The 9,284-nt window shown below is 38.6% G+C and overlaps 1 long non-coding RNA gene across 1 annotated transcript; it reads right to left on the minus strand.

Moving 5' to 3' along the window:
* Positions 1 to 7,653: 7,653 nt before the first annotated feature.
* LOC108955410 lies at positions 7,654 to 8,481 on the minus strand. Its single transcript, XR_001981548.2, has 2 exons — positions 8,058 to 8,481; positions 7,654 to 7,984 (listed from the first exon to the last, which is right to left on the minus strand). It is a non-coding gene; the product is annotated as an uncharacterized LOC108955410 (long non-coding RNA).
* Positions 8,482 to 9,284: the final 803 nt, after the last annotated feature.

Raw genomic sequence — 9,284 nt, forward strand, 5'->3', positions numbered from 1 at the left:
CTATTTTCTTGCTACTATCTTTAAAAGCTAAACAATTTACGCGCCAGCCTTTTTTCTTGCCGATCTAAACATTAGGTTTGTCAACCCAATTTATGGTTGTCAAAAGCGCTGTTCGTGTTGAAAATTTTGTGAATTTATGTTATGACATGAGTTTGTCAAAAAGTGCTCCGGTGCACTTCTTAAACAATCGAATAAGGTAATGCTTTTGTTTTTTGTTTTTTTTTTTTTTTTTTGGCTCAAAGGTAATGCTTATTTAGACAGTGAGAAAGAGTTCAGAAACTTGCAACTTGCAGTGTCACAAATCTCTTGATGGTATTGATGGGGAATATGCTATATTTAAAATACTTTGTTGGGTATATATGTATTATGATGTTGTATCTAACACTTAACTCTTCCAATATGCCAATAAAAGCGCTGGCATTTAATTAATTGAGATTAGGGTGTAACTTACTTGGTAAATTCATCCTAAAGGCTCAAAATTAGGGAGTAACTTTAAAGTTAGGGGGTAATTTTGTTAAAGTAGTGGTTGATTTCATTGTGCTCGATAATTTTTTTGGTTGGACTTTTTAACACTATATCGTGTTAGACCTCAATTGTTTCTAACATTTCCCTTCACCTTAAGTTTTTGAATTTGATTTTCTAACAATTGTGCTCGTATGAGAGAGAGAGAGAGTACAATGAATCTAGGCATGGCCACAAATCAATTGAGAGACAGAGTACAATGAATCTGGGCATGGCCACAAATCAATTGTGTGATGGCTCGCAAATCAATTGTGTGATGGCTCGTGCAAGGGTTGGTGATGACGGATCGACAGAGGCTTGTGCGGATCACTATTGCCCCTTGAACACTAAGGCCTTGTTTGTTAACTTTTGTTTATGTTCTCGGAACAAAATTTATGTTCTTTTGTTTCGGAGAACAAAAAAAGAACAAAAATGCATTTGTTTAGGGTGCGTTTGGTAACGTTTTGTTCAAACATTGTTCCAAGGAACAAAAATAAAGAAAATTATTTATGTTTGGGGAAATAATTTTTGAATAGAAGAACGTGTTTGATAAATTTGTTCCTGGAATAGAAAAAAGAACAGAAACACGTTTAGTAAACTTGTATAAATTTTTTTCTTTTAATTTTTTAATTTTTAATTTTCCTTTTTCATTTTTTTTTCATTTTTCTTCCTTTTGGCCGGTCGCCGGTCTCGGCCATGGCTAGTGATTGGTCGACGAGGGTTAGCGGCCTCACCCGGCCACGGCAAGGTTTATTGTTTTTGTTTCGTTCCAAATTTATTCTTGGGAACAAAAAAATATATTTGGAACAAAAATACAAACAAACACATTTTTATTCTTTTTTGTTCCCTAGAACAAAAAAAGTAGAAATTGTGTCCATGAACAAAAGAAAAATAACACAAACAAACATGACCTTACACTTTTGTTCTCGGAAACAAATTTGGAATAAAATAAGAAAAACTTATTTTTATTCTCGGAAACACTTTCGAGAAATAATTTTTCTCTTTCTTTTTTTTCTTTTTTTCTTTATTTTCTTCTTCTTTTTTCTTTGCCCGGTGACCTCTCGCCGAGTGTCGCCAGTGGCTAGGTGAGCTCGGCCTGTCGCCGGCCATGGCCGAGTTCGGCGACCGGCCAAAAGGAAGGAAAAAGAAAAAAGAAAAAAGGAAAAATTAAATAAAAATATTAAAAATTAAAATAAACAAAAAAATTATACAAGTTTGCCAAATATGGTTATGTTCTTTTTCTATTTTAGGAACATAAATTTTGTGCAGTTATCAAACGCCTTTTTCTATTAAAAAATTATTCCCGGATTAGAAATAGTTTTTTATTTTTTTTTTCCTTGGAACAATTTTTGAATAGAAACATTACTAAACGCGCTCTAATTTGATGAATTTAGCAGGTGCAAGGAGTAGGCATGTTTTGGAAAACTAGAAAAAGAAAGAAAATATAAGGTACAAAATGATGAGGAGAAAAGGGAAATTTATCTTAGGCTATTCAAATTAATTGTGCGGATAAGTCCAAAACTTCAAGGGTAATCTTAAGATATAAATTGTTATCCTTAACTTCAAAGAAACATATGTACTTCAACATCAATCTGACTCTCTCGTATGTAGAGCTCCTCTCTCTCGTATGTAGAGCTTAACCCTACCGAATCCATGGGTGCTCGACACCCAAGCCCCAAATCCCACTCAATTTTAGCATCTTTATGTCCAAATCCCTAAACCCACTACAAATCAAAGCTCGCAACCCATCGCATCCTTTGTATGCAATAGTTTTACTCCTCATTTCCATGGGTTCTCGGCATTCATACCCACAACCCCTTCAGAATCCACATCCTACTGTCCCAATGAAGTTCTTCATGAAACCATCTCAGCTTCTCCCAAAAAATCCCGACCCAACTTGCCCCTGGCTGCAATAATGATGGAGCTCCCTTCAATCGACACCCTCCAAAACCCATAAAGCCAAAATGTAACAGATTTGTAGAAAACCCATGCTCTCAACTGATGTTCATAGTTGATTCCATTTGACACAAGTAACTCCGTAATTGCTGACTGAATGGAGCACGAGGAGGAGAACCAACTTCGTCTTGTTGCATTGTGTAAGAGTTTGGGTCACCTATGGTCAGAAGAAGATGTAATAGAAGTGCAGAAAGAAGCCCCCTCCAACAAACGTAGAGAATGCAATCTTACTCTCTTCGGTATGCCATATTCAAAACTAAACGTAAATTTTCAAGCATTTTGCAACACAATGAAGAGGGCATGGAGAATAGAAGTAGTGGAATGCTCTTAGAAAGAACCGGGTTTTTTTTCTCATTTGTATTTGAGTCCAAAGAGGAAAAGGAGAGAGTGCTGAAATCAGGGCCATGGTCCTTTGCTAGTAATTTGCTAGTGCTAAAATAATGCGAGCCAGATGTTTCGGAACATTGTTATGACTTCTCTAAATATGAGTTTTGGGTCCATACCGTTGGCTTACCTCTGGGGTGGATTATAGAAGAGGTCTATTCTGATGTTGCTGGAAAAGTGGGTAGAGTAAGGGAAATACAACTAGAATCTAAAGGTAATGGCCCCTATAAAATCGACAAAGTAAAAGTGGAGATCGAGCTTTCAGCTCCTCTAAAAACAGGGGCATTAGTGAAGATTGGGAACAAGAACTTATGGGTTGAATTTAAATAGAGATAAGTACACTATTAGTGCCAAAACTTGTGTACGACACTCACTTTGGTGCCAAAAGTTTCCGTTGGATCACTTAAGTGCCAAATCGGAGGAAAAACGATCACTTTGATGCCACCGGTGAAAAATTCCGGCCAAAATGATTACGTAGCTTTAAAAATAAATAAATTGATAGGGCCTTTAAACGACGTCGTTTTCGGTCATCCTTAAGAAAACGATGTTGTTTTGCCGTCCTACATGGATGGCCTTACGGGAACGACGTTGTTTAAGCTCACATGAGGATTGAAATTAGGGTTTCTGCTGCTCGGCCACCGTCGTTCGCTTTCCGTTGCTTAGCCACCGTCGATCGGCCCTTGTCGCTAGTCACCATTATAGTTGCTCGACCAGGTGAGCGAGGAGAGACTGAGATTGTTGCTTGAGCAATAAGTGGCAGGAAAAATCGAAGGCGAGAGCGGAGGAGGAGAAGAAGATGGGTCGAAGGTGCCGTTGGTGCGCTCTGCTGTTGGTGTGTTGCCGGTGTCACTGTTGGTGCGTTGCCGCCGCTGCTGGTGCCATTGCTAGTGTGGGTCTTCGAGAAAGAAGAAGATGAAGACGAGCCTTCCCTCTCTCTCAATTTGGGGATTAAGGTTTATAAGTTTGGGGAAAGATGCCAAATGACATCGTTTTGGTGTTTGGATGCTGACTCAACTCTCCAACGAGCCATGTCGGCTTCAAAAATTAATAAAAAAAAAAGGCCACATCGGATTTCCGGCCAATTTTATCGGCGTTGGCACTGAAATGATCGTTTTTCAAAATTTTTGACACTTAAGTGATCCGACGGAAACTTTTGGCATCAAAGTAAGCGTCGTACATACAACTTTTGGCACTGATAATATACTTATCCCAATTTAAATATGAACACCTTCCCTATTTATGTTATTCTTATGGTAGAATTGGTCACTATGCCTCGTATTGCAAGGAGATTCCATATGAACAAACAAACTGAGTAGCAAATAAGGTTGGGAGATATGGACCATGGCTCAAAGTGGAGGTGCGTGATCGCAACCCGCATTGGGAAGCTTTTTATGGAAAGTTGTTTCTAATCATGATGAAGAAGAGTATGTACCTGAAACTCCCTTGGTGCCAGCTGACATGGAAATCGTTGCAAGAATAGAAGATGAGATGAATGCAAACCCAATCCGGAGCAAAAAGCAAGTAGAAAGCCATTCTTCAAAAGAGGTAAGAGTTGATGGGAAGAAGTTTCAAATAGCTAAAGAGGGGAGTGGCAAACAGTTAATGTACATAGAAAATTCTGAAGTGGAGGGATCTAAAGATATAGGAGATGTTGGCAAGAAAGCTATGAAAAACCAAAAAGCAAAAAAAGCAGAAAAGAGTTGAAATGTCAAGCTCTTCTATCTTTGAAGAGATGGAGTTATTAGAGATCCCAGTTCAACTAGTAAAAGAGGGGAAGGAATGGGTTTTGGTGATTAGCCCTAATAAGCCACCAAAGACATTATGAAGCTATTATGCTGGAACTATTAGGGGCTGAGCAACTACCTGACATTCTAGGAGATTAGAGTCTTAGTGGCTCTAGAGTGGCCTAACTCGGTCTTCTTGATGGAGACCAAAAACAAGGAGACAATGGTGGATAAAGAAAAAGACAACTGAAGTTCCATAACATGTTTTTAGAGTAGCCAACAGGAATTGCAGGGGGCTTGGCTCTTATGTGGAATGAGGATGTGGAAGTTAACATACTTTCGAGTTCAAAGGAGTTTATAGATTTGGAAAGCAAGGATCCCACTAGTGGATACCAAATGAAAATCACATTCTTGCATGCTTTGACAAATTTTCAGGAGAGGGTTTTGTTATGGCAAAAGATTCACAGTATCCCATCCAACAATCAACTTCCATGGCTATGTATGGGGGACTTTAATGAAATACTATATAGTTGGGAAAAGATTAGGAAGAGGGAGGCTGACCATCACAGGATAGCTGCATTCAGGGACCTTATCAATGATTGCTCCTTGATGGATATAGACACCAAAGGCTGTGCTTTTACTTGGGCCAACAATAGAGAAGGAGAAGCACTAGTGAAGAAGAAACTCAATAGAGCTTTTGCACACTAGATTGGAGACTTGCTTTCTTAAGTGCTGAAGTTTTTGCTGTCCCCACAGTAGGTTTAGACCACACCCCATTGATGCTTTCCTTACATCCTGATGGTGAGAAAAAGAAGAAGGAATTCAAGTTTGAAGCTTTCTAGTTGGAGGAAAGAGTGTGGGGATATTATCAAAAGTTGCTGGGATAACGATCAGCACTGTTTTACAACTTTCTCTAAAAAAATACAGATTGTCACAAAGGAATTGGCTTCATGGATGAAGCGAAAATTCTCTAATGCCTCATTCCAAATAAGAAATCTCAAGCAGAAATTAATTGACATCACAAACGGTGTTCCAGAATCTTCAATCAAAGAGGAGAGTCAAGAAATTAAAGAGAATATTGAACTGCTTTGGCAATAGGAGAAAATGTATTGGGGTATGAGGTCTCGAGTTAATTGGCTTAAATGGGGTGACAGGAACACAAAATATTTTCATGCTATGACAGTGCAACAAAATTACAATGCTGAGATTAAATGAAGACAATTGGTGCAAGGACCACAAGGTCTTGAAGCAAAACATAGAGGAGTTATATTATTCCCTATATAAGTTGGCTGACCCAAGAGATTTTCAGCCCATTCTGGAAATATGTCCAAATATAGTCTCTGAGGAAATGAATGACAACTTATTGGCCCTTGTTTTAATGGAAGAAGTAAAATAAGTGATATTCCAACTAGGCTCCCTCAAAGCTCCAGGCCTGAATGGACTCAACGGACAATTTTACTAGCATTACTGGGAAGATATCAAGCATGATGTGTTATATATGGTTTGAGACTTTTTGAATTAGGTAAACTTGACCCCCTCCTCAATAAGACCCGCATATCTCTTATCCCAAAAGTGAAAAACCCAGAAAGCATAAGTCAATTTAGATCAATCAGCCTATGCAACTTCAGTTATAAAATTATTACCAAAGTGCTAGTGAATAGGTTGAAACCGTGGCTCTCTGAAATCATAGCCACTAAACAAAGTGTTTTTATTAAAGGAAGACAAATCCAAGATAATATAATTATTGTTAGGAGGTATTGCATCAGTTGAGGATTAAAGAAAGAAAAAAGAAGTTCTAGGCAATCCTAAAACTGGATATGCAGAAGGCCTATGACAGGTTGAGTGAGATTTTTTAAAAATGAGCATGTTAAAAACGGGGTTAATGAATGATGGATTGAGCTAGTAATGTAATGTGTTTCCACTATTTCTTTTAGTATCAATGTAAATAGAGATACAACAAGTTACTTTTCACCTTCGTGAGGGCTAAGACAAGGCGATCCATTGTCCTCTTATTTTTCATCTTGATGGCTAATGGTTTTTCATGGTTTATGCACAAAGCGATAGAAGACGGGAGTATCAAATGAATAAAACTTAACAGGTATTGCCCCACGTTGTCTCATCTATTATTTGTTGATGATGCCATATTCTTTATGGATGGAATAATCAGAGAATGTCAAAACTTGGCAAATATTCTGCATTGGTATTGCTATGCAATAGGTTAGGCTATTAATCTGAACAAATCATGAGTGCTTTTTAGCAAGGGCTGCCCTCTAAGCTTGAAGAGGAATATGACACATGAACTATGGGTGCCAATCATTGAAAAAACGGGAAATACCTAAGAATACCATCGGATTGGGGACAGACAAAAAATGAGATATTTGCATGGATTATTGCGAAAGTAAACACAAAGCTTGAAGGCTAGAAATAAAAATTATTAATCAAAGCAGGCAAAGAAATATTGATTAAGCGGTTGTATAGACCCTTCCTCAATATGCAATGTCCATTTTCAAAATCCCCATCTTAGTATGTAAAGCCATCGATCAACGAATCACTGCATTTTGGTGGAAATAAAATGAATCCAAAAGAGGTATGTATTGAAAGAAATGGGAGGTCTTGAAATCCAAAAAAGATAAAGGGGGCCTCGGTTTCAAAGATTTAATTAATTTCAATAAGGCCATGCTAGGCAAACAAGCATGGAGACTCACAATCACCATCAGCACTATGGAGCCAGATTCTAAGAGGAGTCTACTATTCAAATGGGGACTTATGGAAGGCAAAAACAGAGTAGCGTCCATCGTGGGGTTGGCGAAGCATACTAATAGGAAGGGATGCTATAGAATTGGAGGTAAGGTGGTTGGTGGGAGATGGGAAAAGAATCAATATACACCAAGATAAATGGCTCCCAAGGGGAGTGATTGGAGGATTGGCGAATAAGGATGATCTTGAAAGGGTTGCTGAATTGATGAATTATGAAAGGAGATTATGGGATGAATCTAAAATCCGTGATCTTTTTGATGACCAAGTAGTCAATGAAATTCTCTCGACCCCCATTAGCGCTCACCCACAGGAAGATAGACAGATCTGGATGGGGAATAAAACAGGCACATACACAGTTAAGAGTGGCTACAGCAGGATCTGTTCATTGGCCAACAACCAAGACTAACAAAGCAATGACTTCCTATCAGCCGCCGAGAACGTTATGGACTAGATTATGGGCACTTCCAGTCCCTCCAAAAGTAAGATTTTTTCTATGGAGTATATGTCAAAATGCTATTCCAACAAAAGAAAATCTATTCAAGAGGAGAATTATACCTGATCCCTTGTGCCCCCTATGTTCTTGGTATCCCGAAACTATAGAGCATCTTTTCTTCCTCTGTAAAAAAAACCTGGCTAGTCTGGGTAGACCTGCGCCTCAACCTCTACAACAAGATTTCCTCAGTTACTCGGATGGACAAATGGATTGTAGATTTTTTGAAGAAAAAATGGACTCACCTATAGCAGAAACGGTGGCCTGCATAATATGGCTGATTTGGAAGCTTCAGAATGACGTTGTCTTCAGATCTTGACCCCCTAAGGCTAATTCCATAGTAGATCTTGCCCAAACTCAGGTTCGAGCTTTCAAGAGATGGCATCTGAGCAAAGAAAATCAGAAAGCTAGAACACGACCTCATCCTGATCACTGGTTAGCACCGGACAGCAACATCCTCAAACTTAACGTGGATTGTTCCTGGGCGAAGGGGGAGAAAACGAGCTCCATTGCTGGCATTTTGCGAGACTCTCGAGGGGTTCTGGTTGACGGTTTTGCCCAAGAAATCCACGTTGCTTCTCCTCTTCACGCCGAAGCCCTAGCGTTGCTACAAGGGCTGATCTTTTGAAACAGAACACAGGAACTCACATGGGAGAAGTACAGGGTTGGGAGAGAGAGCGAAGTAAAAGTGATAACTTTATGTTGGTGGAAACTCTATTGGGCCAAACTAAAGCCCCTTGGGCCGTGCGCAGCTTAATAGATGAAAGTAAATGAATTTTACAAAGTTTAACCTTTGTGTAGGTATCCTATTGCCCACGACAAGCCATCGATTGGACAGCAAAAGCGCATTGCCTCAAAACCCTTTTCCCAAATTGGTTATTTGCACCACCACAATTTCTCTGGAGTATTTTATGTTCTGAGTCCAATTTATCGTCTACTTGTAATCCTTGCTTTATGAATGAACGAATGAATTATTTCAGATCAAAAAAAAAAAATTCAAAGAAATATAATCTATTAGGAAATATCTGATGAGGCAAAGACAAACTTCAATAATTTTAGAGAATCTTGAAGACCGAGCAACTTGTAAACTGAAACGGTTTCTTTAATTGACTTTTTTTCTTTCTTGATATAAAGGAAATAACTAAAGAACTGTTTTTCAGGAAATTGGCCCTCAATAGGCAAATTAGGAAGGTCTTCGTTCAATAACTAGAGAATTGTTCTTTACACCCGAGATTAATTTTTATATGTGAAGGTTCGAATGTTCTGAATTGAATAATTTACTGCCGTCCAAAATCAAGTAATGCAAATTAGGAAAATTATATTCGTGGTTGGATTCGTGGAATCGTGATCAAGAAGCAGAAGTAATATTGACCTTCCTACAGTGCGTTGAAGTGTTTGGTTGAAATTGGAAACTGCACTGGGGGCTTCGAATTTGACTAGGACTTGTTCAAGGTGGGTTCTTATAAGAACTA

The sequence above is a fragment of the Eucalyptus grandis genome, chromosome 9 (genome assembly GCF_016545825.1).
Source record: "Eucalyptus grandis isolate ANBG69807.140 chromosome 9, ASM1654582v1, whole genome shotgun sequence".
NCBI classification, from domain to species: Eukaryota; Viridiplantae; Streptophyta; class Magnoliopsida; order Myrtales; family Myrtaceae; genus Eucalyptus; species Eucalyptus grandis.